Below are 24,490 nucleotides of genomic sequence, written 5' to 3'. Positions count from 1 at the left end.
CAGCACCAAGAGAGCTTGAGGATTGGCTTTTCTCCTTAAAGCACATAGTCTCCCAGATAAATGCAGCTAACTGAGACAGAAGCCACTGATAGTTTTCTTCCATTTGAATGGAGGCTTTCAGTCACTATTTTTGGTCTCAACCAAGAATCTTCCAAGTGTATTCAGCAAAATTGCAATATTATTGAACTATACATTTGAACAGTTCTAACCTGCTGAAATGACTTCTTTTCTACTCCATGCTGTACAGACAGAAGTCCTAAGCCATCAATCTCTGCATTATTCCTACTGTTCAGCTCATTTTACATTTGCAACGATTCATGACATTAACTTCAACAAAGCTTTGTATGAAATACAGTTTTGCGCATCTCCCCATTTGGGCAAAATTCTTACCTCTAGACTCACAGAAAGGCAAAAGAGGAGCTCAGCACTCCCTGGGTGTGGAAAATGAGCCCTTTTAGAGCACAAACAAACTCACCAAGTCACACACCTAGAACAGCATGAGTCATGCTCCAGGAGCACTCGTTTCTCAGATGTTAACCAGCACAGAAATACGCTTCAGGTGGTGCTATGGGAGCTGACAACGGCCAACCCCACTGAGACGAACGCGCTCTAACTCCTCTTCATCAGACACCTCAGGAAGCCAAAACACCAATTCGAAGCTTACCACTGCCTTCATCTTGCAGAAGGTTCCAGCTACCCCGCCTTCGAGAAATGAGCAGCACCTGCAAGCACTCCACTGCTCAGCCCGAAGCACTGGCCCGCATACAGCACCTCTCTGCTCAGTTTGACTGAAAAAAAAAAACCATACAAACTGGGACACACAGAGCACACCTGAGAATGCTCACCATGGGGAAGGTGCAAAGGACAAGTGCTGAGGGCAGGCACTGCGTGCACTGCATGCTGCCTGGTGCTTTGCCCCATAGAGAGGCCAGCAGCGGCCATCAGCACGAAGGTGCGCATGGTCTGCAGAGCCCTGTGCTGTGCAGCCCTGAGCTCAGGAGGCATCCCCTGAATGGCTCACTGTGGCCCAAAGCGGAGAGAAACGAGGCTAATGTGCAGAGAAAGGAGAAAGAGCTCTCAAATGGCTGAACTGCTCCGGGAGCCTGCAGCAAACGGAACAGCCAGCAATGAAAGATGCTGAGCAGGCACTGCATGTTATCTAAATATTAACACCTAACTGAATGGTATTTTACAAACACACTGTGAAGAACAAAATAGTTGAGGGAAAACTGAGTCTAAAATTTCCCCAAAGGAAAACTGAACAAAATGTTTTGGTGCTGGCATCTGCTTTTCACCCAAGACATGGACTTGGATGCCAGAAACACTCAGGAATCAGCATTTGAAAGGTTAATTAGATTCACCCAAGCATTTCAATTACACAACTGAGACAGTCTCCCATTTAATATGTATCTCGACACATCCTATTTCTTTCAGATTTTCTCTGCCACAAGATTTTTCTTTTGGAGGTAAACATTATTAATGGTAATGTTATCTGACAACTTCATGTTTACAACTCAGATCAACTCTGCACAAAACGGGCTACTCTAATCAAGATGTTTAGTTAAAATTATTTACCTCTTCTATCAGGAAACCTGCTCTGTTCAAGGCACCGCAGTAGCTCAGTAGTGATCTGTGTTTCTCATACCAAACCTTAAATCTGAGTTCGAGATGGAGCTGTGCTTGAAGACCCAAGATACCCTCTGAGTAGCCATGAATTATACACAGAGCTGCCCAACCTTGTTAACAGCACAGGATTAGTCATGCAGAAATTCTGGTACATAGTGCACCCTCTAGGATTCACTCTAGGTTCAAACTACGTGGAATTAGATGCAGTTAAACAAGCATTTGTGAGTTCAGAGATGGTCCGTGTTTTAAAAGAACAGTTTTCTTTCCAACGATGCCTTTATATCAAGATTGTGATATTTTGGAAGAATATTCCAAGTTTTCCTTACTTTATGAATTAGTGACATTGCTTTGGCAAAATAAAAATATTTCAGTACTTTAATTTTAGTGAAACTTTTACAACACATACGAGGAGCTAAGAAAGGTTGTAATAAGTCCTACTTAGATAAGAAACACTTCTGAAACAAGACAAATTAGTGACAGATGAGTAAAAAGGAATGCAAGTAATCTCGAGATTGTACTACACGGTGTGTTGTGGAACAGGCTGCACTACTGGGTTTTTCTTTCTCCATATCTACCTCCATTTATCATTTTACTGTTGAACTTATAGGGGCCAGAATTTCACCCAGTGTCTAACCTTCCATGCAATATTGTTAATGATAAAAAATGCTTTATATAATATCTGGTTTTGCTTTACATATTTATGGCAAATATATATATATATATATTTATGTGCGATTCTGAAAAAAAAAAAAAAAGAAAAAGAAAAAGAAAAAGAAAAGAGAAAAAAAAAGATTAACATGCAGTCTGAGTTCCCCTCGACTGTCCAAATAAACAAAATATGGCAATGGTGAGCAGATTGATCAGGCGCCTCTGTGGTGCACAGATTTATAGCAGTGACCCTAAAATAGTGCTCATTCATATGAATAGTGATAGTTTTATTGTAAAAGAATCCAAAGAATTGTGATTTGAATGCCAGTTCTAGTCTCCTTCTCCCTCCTCTCCGGAGTGACTGAAGAGTTGAATTCACGTTGGTACTTAACAAATAAAAATGACTGTTACAAATCTATTCATTTTTCTCCGTACAGATACAAATTTAGTCTATTTCTACATAGCGTTAACTGATGAATGAATGATAGGCTCAGTAAATATATCAGCAATGTGCTTAAATTTAAGAACCTAAAAGATCTACTAGAAATATGACCTTCAAAGTTTTATTAACTGGCCATTGTTAAATGACCAAAGAATCCCTAAGGAATGATATTCATTGCAGTGGAAATAACAGGCTTTCTTTATCTCAAAATTGTACTTTGACAAAGGACTGGAAAGTTCTGCTTTCTTTCTTAAGGTAGGTTATGTCATAATTTTAATCCAGTCTAAAACTTCCTCTGTTTTCTTCATTCACCTCATCTCCTGGTGTTAATACTCATCAAAGCCACAAGTCCCATCCCTGTGGGCATTAAAAGGAACTGTTTTCCAGTTTTCAGGATTTATAACTTCAATTATTTTTGCAATTATTTGCTACAATTCAGTTCTGATCTTGTTCTGTAATCCCAGTTATAGTTTCTGATCAATTATTTGATGCAACTTCAAAACAACAAATCTTAATGTGCACCTCATGCTACATTATGTTTTATGAGTACTCTCAAGGTTTGTTGGTTGGAATATCTCAGGAAAAAAAGCAGCAAGTCATCCCTTGGGACTCAAATCATTTAGCAATTTTTGCGTAACAATTTCATTAGCAACATCATCAAAGGAATATTTTGTACTATTGCAATATTTTTTTCAGTATTCTACTAGCAATGTTTCCCCATTTAGTCCTGAAAAATAGACCTGGTTATATTCTTTAGAAGAACAGTGGATCATCCTGTAAGGGACTGAGATAAAGTTGCAGTCATTTAGAAATCTGAAAAGTGCACAAAGCAATGTGAGTGCATATGGGTCATTCAAATGAAATATTAACAGCTCATGTAATAAGACTGAATCTGCCAGATGTGTGTGTGTGTGTGGTCATTCCATCAGGAAGTGAAATTGAACAGCTAACATCCAAACAGATTTGAGACTAGTGAAATCTTATTTTGTGGGTACCTTTATTTCCTGACTGATTACCCTTCTTCTACAGCAGACCTTAAATGTGAATTCTGACAGAGTAATAGCAGCTGATAGAAACAATCAGAAGTCAATGATTCAAGGCACAATCTAGAATAGAGGCATAGGGTTTCCATGACCAAATCTACATTGGAGCTGCACATTCACAAAGAGATTGAATGCAACTGCCACCTAAAAACAAATACAGTTAGGAAAGACATTGCAAAGATAAGGTTAATGGAATATTTCTAAAAGCAATGTCTAAGGGATTTTCTGTTGAAACTACTTTTCACTCTCAGTCTTTACTTCATTTTAATAGGATGTTTGAGTAGGGCATTTTCTAATTTTAAGACTTAAAACACACAAAAAAAACCATGACAGTGGAACATGATGGAAGTTCAGTACTGCTGTCTTGAAGCAGTACAGTAGGAAATGCAAAAGCTTTATAAAAAAAAAAAAAAAAAGCTTTTAAAAAGCTTTATAACAATTTAGATTTATGGACTGAGGGTAAAAGCTTTTTGTACCAACCAGCTGTTTTTGTTTCCTGTCCAAGTAATACAAGACAAACTGTTGATTCTGGAGCGTTCTCATCATCTCACAGTACCATGAGCTTTCAGCTTTCACTACAATATCAATCTGCCAACCTTGCTTTTATTTGTAATTTGAATGAGTTCGTTTTGCACAAAAATGGGGCACAGATAATTTGTCTGCTAGTCAAATACAAAACCATGAAACTCCTTTTCAGTCATACCAGAGACAGGCTATTATATACATTGTTCCCATCAGTTTTTAATGAAACAAAATTTTGCCTTTTGTAGTGCTTTACCTTCAAGATATCTCTTGGAACCAGTTTCATATGGATACTCCCTTCAGGTTCACATTGTTGAGGAAATACTAAAGCAATGCTGAACCGTTATGACCTTGCTTGAAAGATGTCACTCCCTTTCTGGCATTACATATATAGAAAAACCATGAAAGCATTAGGATCGAACTGACTAAAAAGTTTTAGCCAGCTCTCCCAACTAGAAGTGAAGGAATTTGGTTTAAGAAAATATGATAATCACAGTGTTTTTCCCCATGATGGCTACTTGTTCTATTAAACTTGTCTTCAGTTCGGTTGGATCCTGCTACAATGCTGTTATGCAGGGAAACGTGTGTAAATATAGCTATAAGTGCTTTGTCCTCCTATCCTATATTGTCCTATCCTACATATGTCCTACCACCTATATTTCATGTATCTGTAGTCACTCACAGACTGAATGTCACAGAATATGTAGATTGGGCTGTGAAAGACAATGTTCCTGTTTCTATTTATTGAAGGACTTCGATCTATTCATTTAGCAATAAGATACAATTGATGAGTCTGAGCTTTCTGCCATTCCCTGTGTCATTTTCAGTTTGCCTTCCCTCCAAATTATTGAATACAAGAAAAGAAATAATTATTTCATCCACAATTCTGTCTGCATTGGTATGTGAAATATATAAAGATATCCTAGTTCAGATTACCTTTTGAATTTTAGGTTGTGTGTGTTGTTTTGCAACAAGGGAAATAGAATATCTTTTTTCTAGCTTGTCTGGTGCAGTTTTTTAGAACATGGAGGGAAGCTCCATATGAACAGAACTGGAATGTTAGCCAATCTGCCAATCAAGACACTAATCCCCTACACATCTCTACCATCAGGAGACAGATACCTGGAAGCTGGTATGCAGGAGATAAAAAGAAAAGTTGGACAGAGATCAGAAAATGTTCAGAAAAAAAACTAGATACATATGTCCAGATAGATTTTCCTGCAAAAAAAATTCTGAACTGATACAAAAGAAATTTGACCTCCATAGATTAAACATACCAGCATGCACATAATGATTTGCTTTTTTTGCCTCTTAGCAACCCTTTGGTTCTAAGTACAGTGTTTTGGTTTCACTGCATTTGTAGACAGTAAGACAGTATTCATTAAAATGGAAATAATTGCATTGAGTAGTAACAGTAAATAGGGAAATGAAATTTAATCATTTAAAGGAATACGTATTTTTTTCTATTGAAGTCTTAAGCTTTGAATCAGATAAGCAACAAAAGCTGTATGATTGCATCTAAAGCACACTGGCCTTTGAATATTATTTATTACTTTTATTTACTGAGTAAGAAAGAAAGAAATATAAGAACTACTACAACTATTCTGCCCCTTTCTAGTGTTGCATGATGTGTATTAAATAACTTATTCAGTACATCTTGCCTCTAGAGAAGTTATCTTTAAACAAATACCAATTTTAATAACTTCACTTCTGCCAACAAATTTTGATCTATTGAATATACACAGGCATTTCATAAATAAATTGACAGAAAGTTTAGTTGTTTTTAACCTAAAGCATAGGTTAGAAAAAAAACGTTTGTGCTGACTCACTGATTATCTTTTTAAGATCAAGTTTATCCCTAAAACTGTACTTACAGTTATGAATGAGAATTTTTGGTTTTTGTGAATCTTCCTGCATTACTTACTTAAAATTGGCTGGTTCACTAAATGTTCCTGCCAGTACAGTAATTTGCTGGAATAGTGTTGGAAAGCAAATACAGAAGGGGTGTGAATACATTTGAAGAGAATTCATTTGCAAATCAAATGGATGGTGGAGGAGGAGTTGCATTCAATGAATTCAATAAAGACAATGTCACAATAAATACAAGAACATTTGGCAAGAATAACCTTTGCAAGGCTTGCAACCTCAGTTCTGCAAAGGTATTAATATATGTCAAGTTCCTACCTCCATTCAGATTTTTATCTATGCCAACAGATGTAGAGTTGGCCTGCTGAACAGCATGCAGAGCCAGATCACTAAACTACTGTTAGCATTTTTAAGTAGAACTGAGATGGCTTTTTTCTTCAGCTTAACCATTGTATATAGAATGAGATAAAGTTACATTATGTTTTATTCTAGGTCTATCTCTTACTTTAAAAAGATGCACTAAGTACTCATATGAAGGTCCTGAAAAGAAACTCCAAGATGCTGTGACTTGTAAAGTAGCTACAGGTTGCTATGGGATACTTATGTTCCACTACCCTATTCAGGCAGAGAGCATAGGAAAGTAGTTCTGAAAGATAAAAAAACAGGGAACTATTTTCTCACAAAAATCATGAAGAAACAGAGAAGCAACTCAGTTTTTCCTCATATTTCACAACCCCACTTATAGTCACATGCCTCAGAAAAGTTTTTCTTCTCTACAGAGTGAGCATCACTGCTATCTGTCAATAGAAGCTCAACTAGAAATTGAACCATCCGAACCATACACTAGTTTTATGTGAAGAAAATTGATCACATTAATTCACGTGGTTCCAAAAATACACACATTACAGTGCTGCCAAACTACTTATCCTTGTAACGTGTTTAAATAGCTGGGGAAAGGTGCTCACTCTTTATTCCAGCCTACCCGACAATGGCATCAAAACCCTGACAAGAGAATTTAGAATTTATGAGAATGACAAGAAGTGTGTTTTTGCTTTCTGAACTTAATGATAAGTCAATCCATCAACAACAACAAAAAAAAAATGGCCACATTTCTGTAATATTCTTTGTGCCTTTCCTGCTTCTACTGTAACTGGTTACACAGCTTTTCTTGAGACTTGACCTCCTGAGATCCAATGCTTTGGAGGGGCTCAGCACAGCTCCCAGCCTACCACTGGACCAATGAGATGCTGTATAAGTCTTGCAGTTAACAAGAGGGCACTTCAGTAGTAACAGTATTTCTGCAGTCATAAATAACAGTAAATATCCACTTCAATAAATAACACTTCAATAGACATGTTTCAGCATTCCCCAGTAACAATGGTAGATCATGTGTACTTAACGCAAGTAAACACACGTACGTATTTCTGGGAACCAATTTATATTCCATAAAGCTTTCAGAAGTCCACGGAATTAAAAACTTTAGCAGAAATGTCCAGCATAAATGTTTGCTTTCAAACAAGAGCTTCAAGTAGGAAATCTTTTTACTATTATGTATAGTAAAATCTTAGATGTTGAATTAGGTCCAAACGTCCTTCATAACTTTTCTTCTCCCCCCAAAAACCACCATCAATTTCACCTGTTCACAGTCCACAAGTAGACAAAAATAAAACTATGAAAATATTTCATTAAAGACAAATTTGACAAACAGTGTTAAATCATAAACTATCAAAGCGATAATAAAAAGCAGACTACAGCAACAAGACACTGGTACTACAATCCAGGAAATAGAAACCTTTTCCTTACTATAATGATTTCAGATTGATATCAAAAAAGGGAGTGTCTGTCTCAGAATAATTATATAACCACAAAGGCAAAAAACAGCAGTCAGAGAGAGAAGCAAAAAACAACTTGTCAGACGAAATCAATACAAACATGTGTCAATTTTTGTTTATCTGCATACACATTCATAAACATATGAATTTCTATTTAGTATGCATAATTTTAAATGAACACAATAAAAGTCTACATCCTACTTAGAGCTACTTAATATTAAAGAACAAATTAGTATATCTGGCTATCAGTTCTAAAGTCAAATGTTCAAGGCACTTTCTTCAGAAACAACCATTGCTATTTTAATCAAAATTGAATCAATTGTGAAGTACCATCAGTATGATTTACTGGATAAATAATGCATAATGAATCATGTACTTAGTAACAGTATTTAATAAATATTGTTTGATTGACAAAAACATCCACAAGAAAACAAAAACAAAAATAAGACAGAAATAAGAAGTACTGCATTTACTTTGCTATGTTTCAAATGGATATGAATCCTTTTTGCAGTGGCTACTATGCATTATGTATCGCCTGTGAAGCATGGATTTTGGCAACCTATTCTGTATTAGCTTTCCCAAGCAAGGCCACTGCTTGATTTATTACAGATCAGAGCAAAGGTATGCCTATCACATCAGCAGTATAAATGAACAAACTGTAGTTCAAGTAAGAAACAGACAATTAAAAAGCTTCACAACGCAGTTGAATTCAGCAATTTCTTCTGATTACACAAAATACATGAGAAAAATATCTTCCTTATCCTCCCAAAACTGTATACAGTGTAATTAAATGTTAGATTGAATGCCATTAACAACACTATACATTAGCTTTTTGCAAAGTTATTTCATCCAGTAGAGAAATTTAGCTTAACTGGTTACAAAATAGCTTAAATGTATAATATGGTATGATTAGTTTAGTCACTTATAATCAAACACTGGTTAAACCAATACAGCTGTTAAATTACTTCATGAATAGAACTCATGATGCCTGGGTTTGTAAGCTGTAGTGTCTAAATACCATCAAACTGCCCCATTCCCAACATACCCCCTTATTAGCCTCACCATCCTCTGCTGGTGGTTACACCAACTCCCTCACGTTGCATACTCACAGAAATCTGCCGTGGCAATTCTGAGATTGCATTTCCCATGTAGAACACATAATGAGAATTCTCATCTGGAGGCAGACGCAGCTCATAACAACACGAGGAAGAGGAGCTAATTTCCTAACTTGACATAATATCTAGTTTTAAGAATGTATGTCTATCTTGCTTTCAGTGGAAGGAGAGAAACTTTAACCATCACAGAACAGTTGGTAGCTAATGTTCCCTAGCCCAGCATCATGCTGCGTTCACTGACACAAACCCAAATGTTTAACCCACAGTTCACAGGAAGAAGTCATAGACAGGCAGGGCATCATCTCTAAAAGGTCAGTTATTATTATTATTTTTTTTTTTTTTTACCTTCAGCCTCTCCAACTCTTCAATTTGTGACACTTAAATATGGTTGCCCTGTGGGTTTCCAGAGACCAAACCTTGAGATTTTGCGGTCTTTCTTGTTTCTACTGAATGCTACTCTCAGCGATTAGAGCTGATGTAAAATGTAAAACATGAACAGATCAGATATAATACTGCTTGGCAAATGGAAATGCTTGAAAGACATATCAGCATGAAGTTTTCTTTTCTGAAACCAAGCAGCAAATAACAGCATATAATTAACCAAAAAAGTTGCCAGTTGCCAGCTGAGAATGGACAAGCATATAAATACTGAAATATTTCTAGTATTAATTCTAGCATCAGGAGCTTCCCCATAGTGTGCTTTTTTTAAAAAAAAAAAAAAAAAAAAAAAAGTTTTTTGTGTTTGGGCAAAGTAAAATCTGAAGAACAACCAGGTAGGCTGTATGAAGGCTGGAAATGAATAGACAAGCAATGCAATTAGAGTAATGATAGGCTCTCATCTTGCTCACCACAGAATATCCACAGGCTGCCATCACATATATATTTTTTTAATCTTTTCTTTTTCTCTTGCCAATTATAAATTTTGATCAGTATCATTTCATTCCCCTTCTTGGATGACCAGGTCATTGTACAGGAAGATTAAAAAACGATGTAGACTGCATATACAGAAAGAATCCTTGAAGTAACTGAAACAACTTGTGCATCATATTACACATGTACATAAATGCTTTTTAGACAGGAGCTGTGGAAAAGTAGTTTCCTGTAGGCATTGAAGGGAGAAATCATCTTGCAAGCAATATCAAAGTGGCCCAATTTGGCAATTTCCCAACACAATTTTTTTCTAAATTGAATTATATTCATTCTCTAATAAAAATCAATAACAAACAGGCAAATTATATAAAACATAAAGTTATATAAAATGTAAATCCAAAACATCCTTTCTTAAGATGTTTGATCTGATTAATATTTAAACTTTTTAATTTTATTTTAAAATATAAAAAGTGTGAAATGTAGGATTTTTTGAAAACCTGCTCACTTATGATTGTAATTGGTATCTGATCTGAAGAGATAGGAAGAAACAAATATGTCACACAACTTGCCAGATATCTCTTAATGAAAAAAAAACCAAAAAAACAAAAACAACTCATGTATCTGAGTTAGGCAATGACGTTTTATAGCAGCCTATTTCCAGCTGAGTTGCAGAAAACAGTATGGTCTATACTTGCTTTTCCAATGAGAATGCCCAAAGTAGGATTATGGTACATTTGGTCAATACTGAATTTGAACTAGGTTCCAGAGATGAAAGTCTATGAACTAATCTGTTGAGCTACCAAGTCCACTGCTGTGCTGGTTTATAGAAATCCTATTAGCAGTATGACTGAGGGGTCAAAAGATAAGATAGCAGACAGCTGGAAATGCTGGATCAGACAAATATTTTAGACAAGAAAGACATTTCCTTACTACACTGTGCTTAGCTATGTATTATACATACAGGATGTTCTGGTGACTAGAGGGTAGCATGTTTCTTGTTTTGACGTTCTTGTGTAGGAGGTTTTAAGGTTTTAAAGTGTATCAGTGCTATCTGCTGGGATGTCTTCTGTCACATTAACTTAAAATACATTTTCTCCTTAGCAAAACATTAGATAATAAGTGCATATGGCATACATACTTAGTAAATTCAACAAGAAATGTTTCATGCATTTTGTAATTTTTATTTTTCATAAACTACAAGGTTTTTTGTTTTTTGTTTTTTTTTGTTTTTTGTTTTTTGTTTTTTTTTTTTTTTAATTGAAAGGTTTTCTCTGTTGTGAAATCTGCTCATTATGTCTGTGTAACGCTGTGTCCCTGCTTCTGGTTCGGAGGTTGGAGATTCTAAACGTTGGGGATTGGATGATCCTAGAAGTCCCTTCCAACCCAGGCCATTCTGTGATTCTATGATGCTGTAATGTGATTGAAAACGAAGCAATGATAGTGGAGTAGCAAAGCCCTAGGCTGCAGCAAGTGAGGATATGCTCAAATACAGCAGCCGTGGACACGGAAATAAATGAAAGAAGCTGTTTACCTCAGGTATGGAGAGATCTCCAGCAAGATACCCTTGCCCCCACTGCCAACTCTTTAATAAGGGCTGGGAAGGGGGGGATGCTGGCTCCATCCCTTCCTGTCTCTCAAGTGCACTGCATGCACCTGAGTTCCCCTGGGTTGGCCCTGCATTCCCATCAGGTGCTCAATCACTGCTTCAAGCCATGACTTGACATTTCCACTACAGTCTGTTTCCCAGTTGAAGACACACAGTCTAATCCAAAGTCAACTCAAAAACACGGCAAGATTCCTAATTACATCACTAAGCTTTCAATCAAACTCTCCTCAGAAGTCAATATTATTCCTGGAATTTGAGTTCTGAAATAATAGTGTAAGCATATCTTGAAATTTCATGAAAACGGAAGAATGGAATGGTCTTGTTTCCTTTGCCATTCTATTGCTCAGACATTTTTGCTTCTTCCACACCAGACAGATGCTGGAGACATACTCAGCCAGCAATTGTAGTCAGTGCAGTTTTGGATCTGATCCATATTTTTCTTTGAAACAATTATCTGGTGTGTTTACCTGCTTCAAATTCTGAAAAAAAAAAAAAAAGCTTTGAAAGCACTTCAAATTCTGAAAAGAAGTTTAATATGATTTGTTCAAAATAATTTAACTTGTTCTAGTTAGCCACTTAGTCTTTCAGTACACTTCAGGTTTTTTGTTTTTTATTTTTTTTATTTTTTTTTATAAAAAACAAAGCTCTAACGAGAAGGTGACTGCTTATGTTAAATTTCAAAACAGATTCCAGTCACTATTTGAAGTTTCTAATTTCAGAAATCAGAACTGCAAAAGTTAATAGTTGAAGTTGGCTAGATAAGAAGCTAAGGTACTTGAGCATGAAAAATGAATCTTACTCCATATGAATACGAACAAATACTGAATTCTCATTAGATCAAGGTTATAATGCTATCTGCAGTTTGCATTCCAAAGAACTGGAAACACATAAAGTCCATAGTTTGCTCTTCAAACAGAATGTTAAGAATAAACTGTGATTACACAAAGCATTGAAGAAGAAATAAATTAAAAAGAGGAAATAGGTCAAGCATAAGCACTGCAAAAAAAAGTAAAATGAATAAAATACTAATGAACTGGATTTTGCAAAGGAAATAATCTAAATGAAAAGATATTTATAAAAAGTTTTGAAAACAGAACTAAGGTAAAGATAATCTTGGTGTGACTTAAATGGAGAGTAATCTAGAATCCATAAAGACAGAACCAGAGGAAACTACATAAGTTATTGAAATCAGTCCCCTTCAGTCACATATACCTTGCATTCAGTGACACTTTGGAGATACTTTTTTCCATACCTTATAACAAAGTTCACATCAACTGAAAAAGTAACACCTGAAACAGTTGCTTTGTCACACTAGAAAAAAAAATCAAAAGCATCCCCAGACCATTATATTTTTGGGCAAAATCCATACGTATTATAATAACAAATAAATAATAAAATAAAAGCTAAAATCAGTGTAACTTGAGACTTGAGGTTTAGACACCAACAAGAAACCACAGGACACATCTACACGTAAGAAAAGCATTTGAAGAATTGTCAGATAGTCAGATTATTGGATACAGGGAGATGAATGGTTTAGCTGTAAAGTTGTTAACAAAGGGAATTAGCTCGTTATCCAATGAAGCTAATTGAACGATGGAGAGAAGGTGCCTTGAAAGCAAAGGTTCTCAAAGACTAAAACATGAGCACAACATGAGTTTGCGTCTGTTGACGATTCAGATTTGCAGGTGCCACCAGGACTAACACATCTTACTGCCTATCCTGTCGATGTGCATGTTCCCAGTTACTTTGAGCTCTTCATCCTCTGACTGGTTGCAACAGTATGCGTATTACTTTGCTTCTGGGCTTCATTCCTGGAACTAGCCAACTAAATTAGTATGAGGTATGTTCTGCTCCAGACAGTGACTGGAGCTGACTGCACCATGTTTGACCCCAATAGGATCATAAGAGCCTATGCTTTCAAATTTTCAAAGCTTCCAACATAAACCCTTTGACATATCATTAAGAATTACTACATCAGTGGGCTGTGACACAGTCCTTATTATTTCAGGCACCTCGCTAGAAGAAATATAGATCAGTTTGGTTTGTCTTTTTTTCTTAAGTCAGCAGGCACACTACACAGACCTACTTTTTTTTTTTTTTTTTTTTTTTTCACTGAAGTAAAAGAAAAGGAAACATAGCAGTCTATGACTAGCAATAACAAAAAAAAAAAAACCACTGAAGTTATGCAAAATTTTACTGGATACTGAATTTCTGAGTTACAAGTTACTTCAGATTAAAAACTGTAGATTAGCTCATGGTAAGACTAGTAATAGCTGCCAATGAGTGAGACACTCACAAGAAAGACCACTGTGACTCCAGGACAAATAGAGCAAGGAGCAATAGTAACACCTTAGCTGAACTTCAAGATTTTCCCCAGCAGCATTTATTTGCTGAAATATTTGTAATTAATGAAAAACAAACTTTCATTATTTTCATTAGAAACAAAAAATAAATAAATGAATAAATGCAGTGTTTTGACTAACTCTAGGGTTTTGGGTTTATGTCTATGAAGATTGAAAAGATCAGATAAACTCTACATATCCCAAACATAGTTTAATTATTTTTATTTGAAATAAGTGGTAAACCATGTTATTAATGCTTAAAACACTGAAGAATTTTCCTTAGGAAATAAGGCTTCTTCCCACCCCATACAAATACACACAATTATCTTGAACCATTAATTTAATATTCCTGCCTTAAGTACTTTGAAGGAATCACCATGCTGCACCGCATGAGTCACTCACTTGTAAAATGCTTTCAAAGCTTAAAAACTCCAGTACAATTTACATTTTTAACGTATATTTGTTTTCTAGAGGTAGAATAATAAAGTTTAAGCCTTGTTATAAAACCTTATAATTATCACGCTGTGTTACAGACAAAATCTCTTATTGCACCTGTCCCTCTAAATAAACATAAACATCAAACCAGTACAACTGACTAGGCTATCTTGGCAGCAGCAAATAACCATCCACTCCAAATGGTAGCACTCTGAAGAAGCACTACTGGCACACACTCCTGTTCCCTTACACTATGCTGCAATCCCTGAAATCCCTGCAAAAGCATTTTATATCACTCATAAGTATTTTTCTGTAAGATGTTCTCCTAAAGTTACATCTCCCCCATCAGCCATGTGTGGTTTAAGAGAAATGATGCAAAGATGAGTCCTTGGTTAAGGAACGTTATAGCCCCACTTCCAAGTTTCACTTGGTTATAGCTTCACTTCCAAGCTGATGGGGCAGCTGTTCAATTTGAGGCTGTTTCTAAATGGAAAAAAGCCTTTGCAAATTAGTATCAAAAAAATAATTATTGGTATCCCAGTCTTAACATCATATTTACAACTCATAGCCCATAGTGACTACAGTGTGCTTTCTTTAGAAAATTCTCTACACTACAGCAGATGCACATGGTATTTAGAAGGGGCACAAAGTCATCTGTCACCTTCAAAACTTGTTTGCAAAAACTTTTACACCAGTAAAACCCTGGAATACAGTGACACAGGACAGGAATGTTTCATTCTCTTTAAATTACAAGTTCAAGTGAGTTTAAAGGTCTGAATAGCACTGCAAGTTTGTCTGATAAATAGTACAGCCAGGTGCTCTTTTATGTACAGTAGTAGGTTTGATTCTATATTGATGAATTCAGCTCATATTGCACTTAAAGTAGCAGTGGTAGAAAATTTTTTCTATTAAGCCATATAACTTGCAGTAAATCAGTATGAACTGTATTACTTAAAATGCATCATTGCACTTTGGTAACTGGAAACTGGATTTTATGTCTGCATAAACAGAAAAGTATTAAAAAGAGAGCTCCTCTCCCCCAGGTAGTCACCATTTAGGAGTTGTGAGCCTGAGAGAGGCATCTTCAGCATCCCAGGAAAAATCATTATACTGGTCATGAGAGTAATCAAGTGCTAGGAATTTCATATTTGATTAAAGCAGAATGCTTGTAACAAAATAAAAGCAACCACCAGTTTTTATAAAATACAGACACCTTGTAGGCACAGCAGACTGAAGTAAAATGATGAATGTTGGCAAATATCTCTTATATGATGCACTATCCACAGGATAAACAACACTTTGTCATGTGAACTATGAATATGGACACATTCTCAAGTACATATATACATAAATACATGCACATTTTGACACATGTGCATGCATAGATCTTCTCTCTTTCCACTTTCATCTCTTTTCATCCATCTCCCTCATCACAGATGCACACACACCTCAGCCCAAATGAAATAATTTTCACTGCTTGAGTTTCTTTGGTTACAGACTTGAGTTCAAACCAGTGATTTCTTTTGCTTCTGTGTTCGTATCTATACATTTTTTTTCTCTACAGGATTTAAAACTTGAGAGGCATGAAAGATAGAATGAAAATAAATTTGAATTCTATATTACAATAAATGTGAATATCAAAAGATTCTTTCACAGCTGCGTGACTGCTGGCATTTGTAAAGAGTCAAAAAATCTGAGAATATGAAAAGGCAGAAACACAGTTGGTTTTTCAATCAAGTGTATGGAGAAAAAGAAAAAGAAAAATATCTATAGGAACAGCAAGAAGGTCTAGGGGTGAGTGACAGGAAAAACCTATTTCCTTAATTCAAACAGTCATTTCTAGAATCACTTGAGCAGGGGGTTGATATGAAAGATTGACATATTCAGTGCTACTCTTTAAAGTTTAGTTTGCATTTTACCAGCAGCATAAGGAGGAAGATGAAAGATGTCCTTCCTTATTCCTTACTTAATTGAAGTGTCTATTTGGGATGACATTTAATAAAAAAGCTACATTTTTTTGTGTAGTTATTATTTGTAATACCAGAGCATCTAGGCTTTCCAGCCATAAACCAGAACCTTACTGTGATTGTGGTTCAGATGCTGAGGAATGACTCTGTGTGACTGCATGTGCTGTGTACTGCAATGCTAATAGGCAGACTGGGGGAGGACTACTTCTTTAATCCCCGCAGAAAATTCTGGCTACCTGCTCAAAAATGTATCAAAAAATTACCCATTGCTAGAAAGCTTCTCCTTGAAGGGAAACAACAACTGGGCACAAAGACTTAGTGAGAAGATTTCAGAATGCCCTATCAGCAGTCCAGCAATCAGCACTATCCTGAGACAGAATGTTGAAGTTAATATCGAATTTAATTTTGGATGCAGAAGGAAATTTTCACATTTTCACTGTGTTCCCTTGACATGTTTGCAAAGAGACAGTTTTTAATAATGGCAAAGTATAAGGGAAGCTACTAACAAAAGGACAATGTCTCTGCTCTATTTCATATTCTCATTATCTGCTCCTTTCCATTCTTCTACTTCCAATCCTCAAGTCATCCATGTTCCATGCATTCACCAGCCTTTGGCAGATACCAATTATACTACCTTGTCTTGCGTGTGTTTCTGAGCAAATCTGTGCTCATCATAGGCTGTCTTGCTTAGGTTACTGAACAATTTCTAACTTGAAAATTTCAACAGAACTTGTATTTATTTATGTCAGGCATACATATACCATAAATTGCAAAAGTTTTGGATATATCCATTTTTAGGGACTGATCATACTCATTAAAAACACAATTCTCTGTTGATTAAGATCATTAATTGTGAAAGAAAGGTTTTCTTAACCAAGAATAAAGAAGGCACAGACCTTTCTGATCTCCTCTAATAGATAGGAACAAGTTGCTTGAAGCCTTAGGAATTCACTCTGACTGTGGCTGAAACATTAGGTTTCTTTCTGAACTCACACATAAATATATATGCAAATACATGTAGGCACCAGCAACCATCTTAGAGCTGTTTTTTATATTACAATTCTAGTTGGGCAAAATTCAAAAATCAGAAATCTTATTCATATGGTGCAATGATAGCCCAAGAGGAGAATCTGGAAGGAAGCTAAATCCAGATTTGCTTTATATGGCAGCTAATGACTTCAAATATACAATAAATAAATAAAACACTGAAAACTCTTTAAAAAAAAAAAAAAAAAAAAAAGCAAAAACAAAACAAATTAAAAAACAAAACAAAACAAAAAAATAACCCAGTAAGATAAAGAGTAGCATAGTTGGATGGGATGCAATACATGTGAAACCTGCCAGATAAGTTGCAATTATTTATGTCTATTTGTTAGTTTCTTCCTAGCTTTAAATGTGTTGGCTACTGATTTTTATTTTTATTATTATTACCTTTTTAATAACTGATTTTTTTTTTTTTCAATAACTAATTTGCTGGCACTCACACAGATATCTATACAAAAATACACATGCATCCAGGCAATTTTTTTTTTTTTTTTTTTGAGAAGCAAGTGGGTAAAAATTAGTAATGGATTCAAGTACCACAAAGCTTCAGATTCCCACGAGTCACAAACTCTGGCTCAGTTTCCCCTCTATTAGAGTACTTTTAAGCCAGCAAAATGTCTGTGTCACACAAAAAAACATTTTTATTCCTACACAGAAATGGTATCTCCTTGTGTGCATGTCATATAAAAACGTATCATGTGGAAATAGCATAGTTGCTAAAATATAAAGGTAAATGTCAATTGGAAAAGAAACTATTTGATTTGAATCTTTTGTGGACAGTTTGCCCTTTGGATAAATAGCATCTGTAATTATGAAAAAATGGAGGACGCTTTGCATATATTTTTCTTCTACCACACAGATTCTTCTGTTTTCCAGCAGCGCATGGGCAAAGTCAGAGATTAAATTGCTTGGCCCTAAAATTAAACAGTATAAAAGCAGCTGATCTATGGAGTGAGGGTGTCATTTAAGGAAGATATTAGCTATGGCAAGAATGTCATTTAATCAGTTGCTTCAGTTTATTAAATAATCCACTCCAAATGTTAAACATCAATTTTCATTAGGGCAATCGTTTTTTGGAAGAGACTTTAAGGAACTTTCCACCATAACTACATTAGGAACAAAAGTGAAGGAAAAGATACATCACAAGCCAAACATTGTGAATGCTACACATATGTGGATTTAGCAATGCTCTCTTCCACAGAAATGGCCAAGCACAAGAAGTATATTGTATGTTATATAGATAGATGTATACTGCTATGCTAGCCCAAAACCAACCCAATTTTCACCTCATTTCCACTGAGTTCTGCATAGCACAGCATGAGAACATGCAAGAAACAATGCTGATCTATGCAACCTTCAATAAATACATGCACACAACAGGATGAAAAAGTAAATCATAAGACACTGAGGTTTTGATGGTCTGATGAGTGTGTTGCAGGTATTGGAATCCCAACACGTGACATCATAAAGCTGGTTTTGTACTGTTTAAATAACAATTTAAAAAACCTTGCAGCTGCTTTTTGTACGAGAACTAAAATAGTACCACAACCAAAAATATTCTTTGTAGTTAACCTTCCCAATTGTTCTTTGTTTTTCTATTTCACTTAAAGTCTAATTCTTGAATCAGCTTTTATGAAACTGGCTACATCAAACTGAGCTGCTCTCAGTGGGCACATATTTGAAGCTAGAACTGCCAGAAGAGAAGCTATCCTTTCAGAAATGCTTGCATTTCAGCTAGCTGCCTTTTTTCTTTGACCAGCTCTAAATGATAAACCTATGAACTTGCTTTCAGCTCTAAGAAAAATAAATCTGTTGAGTAAAAATGTTATCATTTATATTAAACAAGACTGAGACAGGCATCACAAGGTGCTTTCTTTCCTAATGCTTCAGGAGAAAGTTAGAATAATCTCAAAATGGTTCTGGAATTAGATCCTACCCCTTACTTGTCATCTCAAGACAAGAAATGCAAAGCAAACGTATTCTCACCCTTCCTATGCGAGCTTCCCTCTCTAACCAGGGATCTTTTCAGTTAGACACCTGAACTGCGTGAACTACAGCAATCAGCAATCTGAGCTCTCCTTCTGTGGTTTTATAAAGACAATATATCTTAAACAGATTACAAAAGCAAAATGTATATTTGAGTAAATGAAGCAGTCATATCACCTCAGAATTATACCCAGCGCAAATTAACATTGCACAAATTAACATTAAAGACTTACTCTGCCCAAAGAATAAAAGATTCTTACTGTTCATTAGCAATCCAGAGCTCAGTAACATGGCAATAAGTTTGCTAACTCAGCTGTAAACATTTATGACCCCTTTCAGCACTATTAGTCCTAGGCTGGTCCTGCACTGCCTGTATGCTGCACATTCACACTGGTGTCCCTGGGAGCAGGAGGCACAAATACCTGCAGATCAGACTCCCGAGAGCCACACATCTGTGGTGCCATGCAAATAGCTGGCAGCATAGCACCCAAAAAATATTTCTCCTTTTTCCTTCGCATTACGCGTATTTGTGAGCAACTGCAAATAAGACAAAGATTGATTTAACACAGTGTAGTTAAAAGAAAATAATTAGTCCAGAGAGAATATTTAACTATCCGCTTTTTTTTTTTTTTTTTCTACACAGTATTTTTATGGTGAAAGTACAGTGATATTTCTGATTTTATTTTTATTTATTTATTTATTTTAATGCCAATGTTATTCACACTAAATTTACACTATACTGCACGTATAACAAGATGTAGCAGTACCTTTGCCCTTGCAGGACTCATAGGGCTGCCTTCCAATCATGCTACTCTAATATTGAGAAAGTGATGCTTTAAAATTATCTCCTAATGGAAGGGAGAACTTCACAACACAATTCTGGGTACAGCTATGGGCTTTTATGAGCAAATTTATTTGGACTCTTATTTTTCCTACTGTCATTTTCCTTCCACTGGCTAGAAGCACAATCATCAGTTTAGCTACTCCCTGCATCTCCCTGAGGAGGGAAAGCAGATGGTAGTGCTGAGCTCCACTCCTAGGAACTGCTAGCAGGACAAGAACAACACAAAGCAAGCCAGGTGAGGGTCAGACTGGATGTTGGAAAGATGTCTTTACAGTGAGAGTGGTCATATAATGCAACCAGCTTCCTAGAGAGGTAACTGATGCCCACAGTCAGTGTTCAGGAGGCATTTGAAGATCACCCTCAATACCATGCTTGAATGTTTGCTTAGTCCTCAGAAGGTCAGGCAGTGGGTCTCAAGGATCTTTGCAGGTTCCTTCCTACTATTCCAAACATATATTGTTAGGCATAAAACATGACTGGATTTCCCACACAGCAACTAATGCTGCAACTTGTAAGATATTTATACTGAAGTCTTATCATTCTTCTTTTCATACACTTTGATTTTACTATTTCTCCTCTAGATAAAATAATAATGAAAATGTCACGCTATTAGCTTAGATTTCTTTTTTCTGTTTAAAATTACTTTAGAGTTTTTAAATAATCAGACCTCCCTGACATTTTCAGGAAAATAGGCTGACAGCTGCATGTCATCAGTAATTCACTTAAAATAACAATCGCCTTTACAATTACCCTAGAATTCTGTTATGTCTTTCTCTTGAATTGTAAATACTATTAATACGATGTTTCAAACTGAGAACTAAACAACTTGCCTTGCAAACTCTCCACTATTGCTCTGCTACATCAAAAGATCATTAAGCCTGCAATCAACATGAGGCACCTCTTGGTGAATCAGAGCCACAATAAATAACAGGTACATTAACTTACAGAAAGGAAGAGCACTATCTAGATAAAACTGCAGGAATGATTTCTGTAGGTAATGTCAATTTTAAGACAGTATGATAATCAAATTAGCCCGTATGTATGAGGCACATTATAAAACAGGTAACAAGAAATATGCCCATTAACAGGGTAATATGCTAAGATGCCTTGAGGCAGGACATCCTCAGAGTAATGGACGTGCGAGACTGAGAAAAATAGTCATGCTCTGTTTGTTTCTTTACAACATATTAATATATGTAAGGGAAAGAGCTTTGTGCAGGTGCAGCTCTGGGTCAACCAAGAGCTACTCCGGTTTTGATACTGTCTTACCTCCGGTAGGAAGAATTAAACTGGTAGTTACAGAACTGTAATAGCCAACCCTCCCCTGGAGCCTGGAAAATATCTCTGAGTAACAATGACAACAGTTAGCAGTCACAGCACCTAAAGGACACTATTATAAAACGTGGAGACAGCTGCAAAAAGTTTTGGGACGTTTTAAAATTTTGCATTTTTCTTAGCAAACAAATAGTTACCAGACAATGTCAATGAATTTTGAGGGCACGACACATTTATAGTCCTTGCGGTCATATTCAACGAAGTTGGGATTTGAGCTATCATTGAATTACTTAATTGGTTTAAATCCAATATTAGCCTTTTTAATTAGGGTTGAACGTTGTACAGAACTGCACAACACTGAAGTTGGTATTTGGTAGCTTTAACAGCATATATATTCTATATTCTTTAACAGCATATATGTATCTATTAATGATTCTCAGTACAGAAAGCTTGGAATCGTGTGACTAATATTGCCATTAGCTACATTTCAGATTCCTGATTACAAATTGCTTTGGAGCAGTTCAGTTGCAATATTAATGGAGCAAATGGTCAGTGAAATGCACGACAGCAGCAAAAAGCAAACACAAGTTGTTTTCCAGCCAATCTGATACAAGTGCAATTTATATTATTGTAATGAGGCCTACTTACTTCATGTCCTCTTTGAGGTCTCTAAACTTTCACAAGGGCAAAAACTCTATTTTCTAAATAGAGTTCACCTGCTTTCAGTCTTATCTGTTGAAGTATTCCATAAGAATCAACCATAATAGAGTAAACAGTTCACCCTCATGTTACCTAGAAGACCGCAGCCTTCTATACTCAAAAATGTGTTACTAAGCCAGGCATTAATTTCTGAAGGAAATTTGAAGCCAGGGAAAAAAAAAAAAAAAGCAACAATAAATCAATAATAAATGGGTGTATACGTTCTATCTTTTCGTCTGAAAATAAAATGAAAAATAAACATTTTAAAAGTGCATTTTAAAAATAGGCTTAAAGTTAGTCATTTTAAAAAGATTTATTCCCCAGCGCACCAAGAGATTCTGAAGAGCAAATCTTTTATTTAGCAAATTACACCAAGGATGAAGTTAGCTATGCAAACAATATAAAAAAATATATATTTTTTCTTGTCTTCAGTTGTAACTTAACATACAATATTCAGCTCTTTCATTAATAGCAATATTAGAGTGTTACTCATTAGCTCACTTAACTCTAAAAATTATATTATTCAGCTTATTGCCTAACCAATAAAACAACAGCAAAAAAGCATTTTTTTCTCTGGAACAAAATGCATGTATATAAAAAAAAAAAAACCAGCAACTGCAGTCATGTCATTCTGAAGAATTCAGGATCAGCGGGAAGAACTTGAATCACTGTTACTCCAGATACCCATGGTAGCGTGTTCTGAAATAGCTCAGGTCTGTCTCTAGCATGGCAAGGTAAGGAAATGCACCACAATCACCTGCTTATTGGTGTTTCATCTCTTCTAATACTAAGACACCACAAAAATTATCATTAGAATCAGCACACTATACAAGAGGAATTAAAGTACTACACGTGAATGTGTGTGTGACAGGACAGATTAAACTACTGTTTCAGCTGATCAAGCCACAGCAGCACCAAGGCGCAGATGCAGCACTAAGGAAATCAACTGTCTGCTGATTAAAAAAGAAACAAAACAAGAACCCTGTCTCCCAGAAAAAAAAGATTTAAGTATTCCAAGTTCTAAAGTCACTATCTTTAATGAATGCAAACTCATTTTTATGAAATAAAAGTAATGGAAGGAAATCAAAGTAAACCATTCCTGACATAACCAGAAATATCTTTTGCTTGTAGGTGTCTTATTTGTAATGTCTTCCATTCTAATAATGCTTTTACTGAGAAAAAGAGTTACTCCACCTCTTCTGATACAAGCTACCAATATGTATGTACCTCTTCTAAGAAAAGTGCTTAGGAGGTATGTATACAGCATGCACAGTACTGAACAGCTAACCATCCTCTTTCAAGTAAGTGAATCTGTGGCTTTATGTAGTGCTCTCAAATGGCCAGTGTCTCTTTGTGCCAGGAAATAGATAACAGGCAAAGATAGCCTACAAAGATTGGCTACTCCACTAAATCTGGAATGATTTCAGTCTGGTTTAGGCACAGCTAATTTTTCTATGTCTTACTTATCCTGTATCCTGTAAACTAATCAAAGCCCAGTGACCTTTGGTTTCAAAGTTCTAATTCTAATACAGTGAGTCTCAAAGCTTCTGCTCTATGTTGACAATGTTCAGTGCAAGACTGAATCCATTGATGGCTCTTGAAATTAGTGAAAAAGCACTCTGGATGGTAGGGATGAAACTATTACTAATCTGCAGTTAAAATGCTGCACTGTTCTCAAACAGCTGGCATCCGCGCAATCATGTTTTCAACAGCCTAAAATAGTAAGGTTTTTGTTTGCTTTTTTTCTCCATAGTATCTTAAGGGCGTCATACAGTATGATTTCCAAGTGCATCAGCAGGCTTGCCACACTACATCTGCAAATGTGTTCACCTATTCTTAGGCATATTTACTTGTCTAATCAAACAAAAAAAGCACACTGAAGTTTCTCTACTTCTACAACATGTGCTTGCCTTTTGATAAGTGTTACACTCAGTTTTGGTTAATCAGCATTAAACTCAGCAGTATTTGTCATAGAACTATGACTAGCATATTACAGATAGATAGCCAAAAACTGACTAAGGTAGTTTATTTTCTTCCTCTCCTTTAAAATGGAGTTTGAAGAAAACATGGCTAAGGAGAAAAAAAAAAAAAAAAAGAAAGAAAAAACCCACAACAAACTAAAGTCAACATTAGAAAATAATTGTGCAGATTGACAAAAATGCTCAGATCATTCACATATGATTCTATTATGTCCATAATTATGCCCACTCAATTATGTCCATCTTCTTTATAGAAAGGAAGGTTTTTCCATCAAAGCCTAGAACAGAAACTCTCCAACTGCCTCTGTCTCTGCATTCATTTTCTTTAATGCAAAGCATTCTGTTCCCC

Source organism: Tympanuchus pallidicinctus, unplaced genomic scaffold (assembly GCF_026119805.1).
Source record: "Tympanuchus pallidicinctus isolate F22 unplaced genomic scaffold, pur_lepc_1.0 scaffold21, whole genome shotgun sequence".
NCBI classification, from domain to species: Eukaryota; Metazoa; Chordata; class Aves; order Galliformes; family Phasianidae; genus Tympanuchus; species Tympanuchus pallidicinctus.
This window is presented reverse-complemented; position numbering follows the sequence as displayed.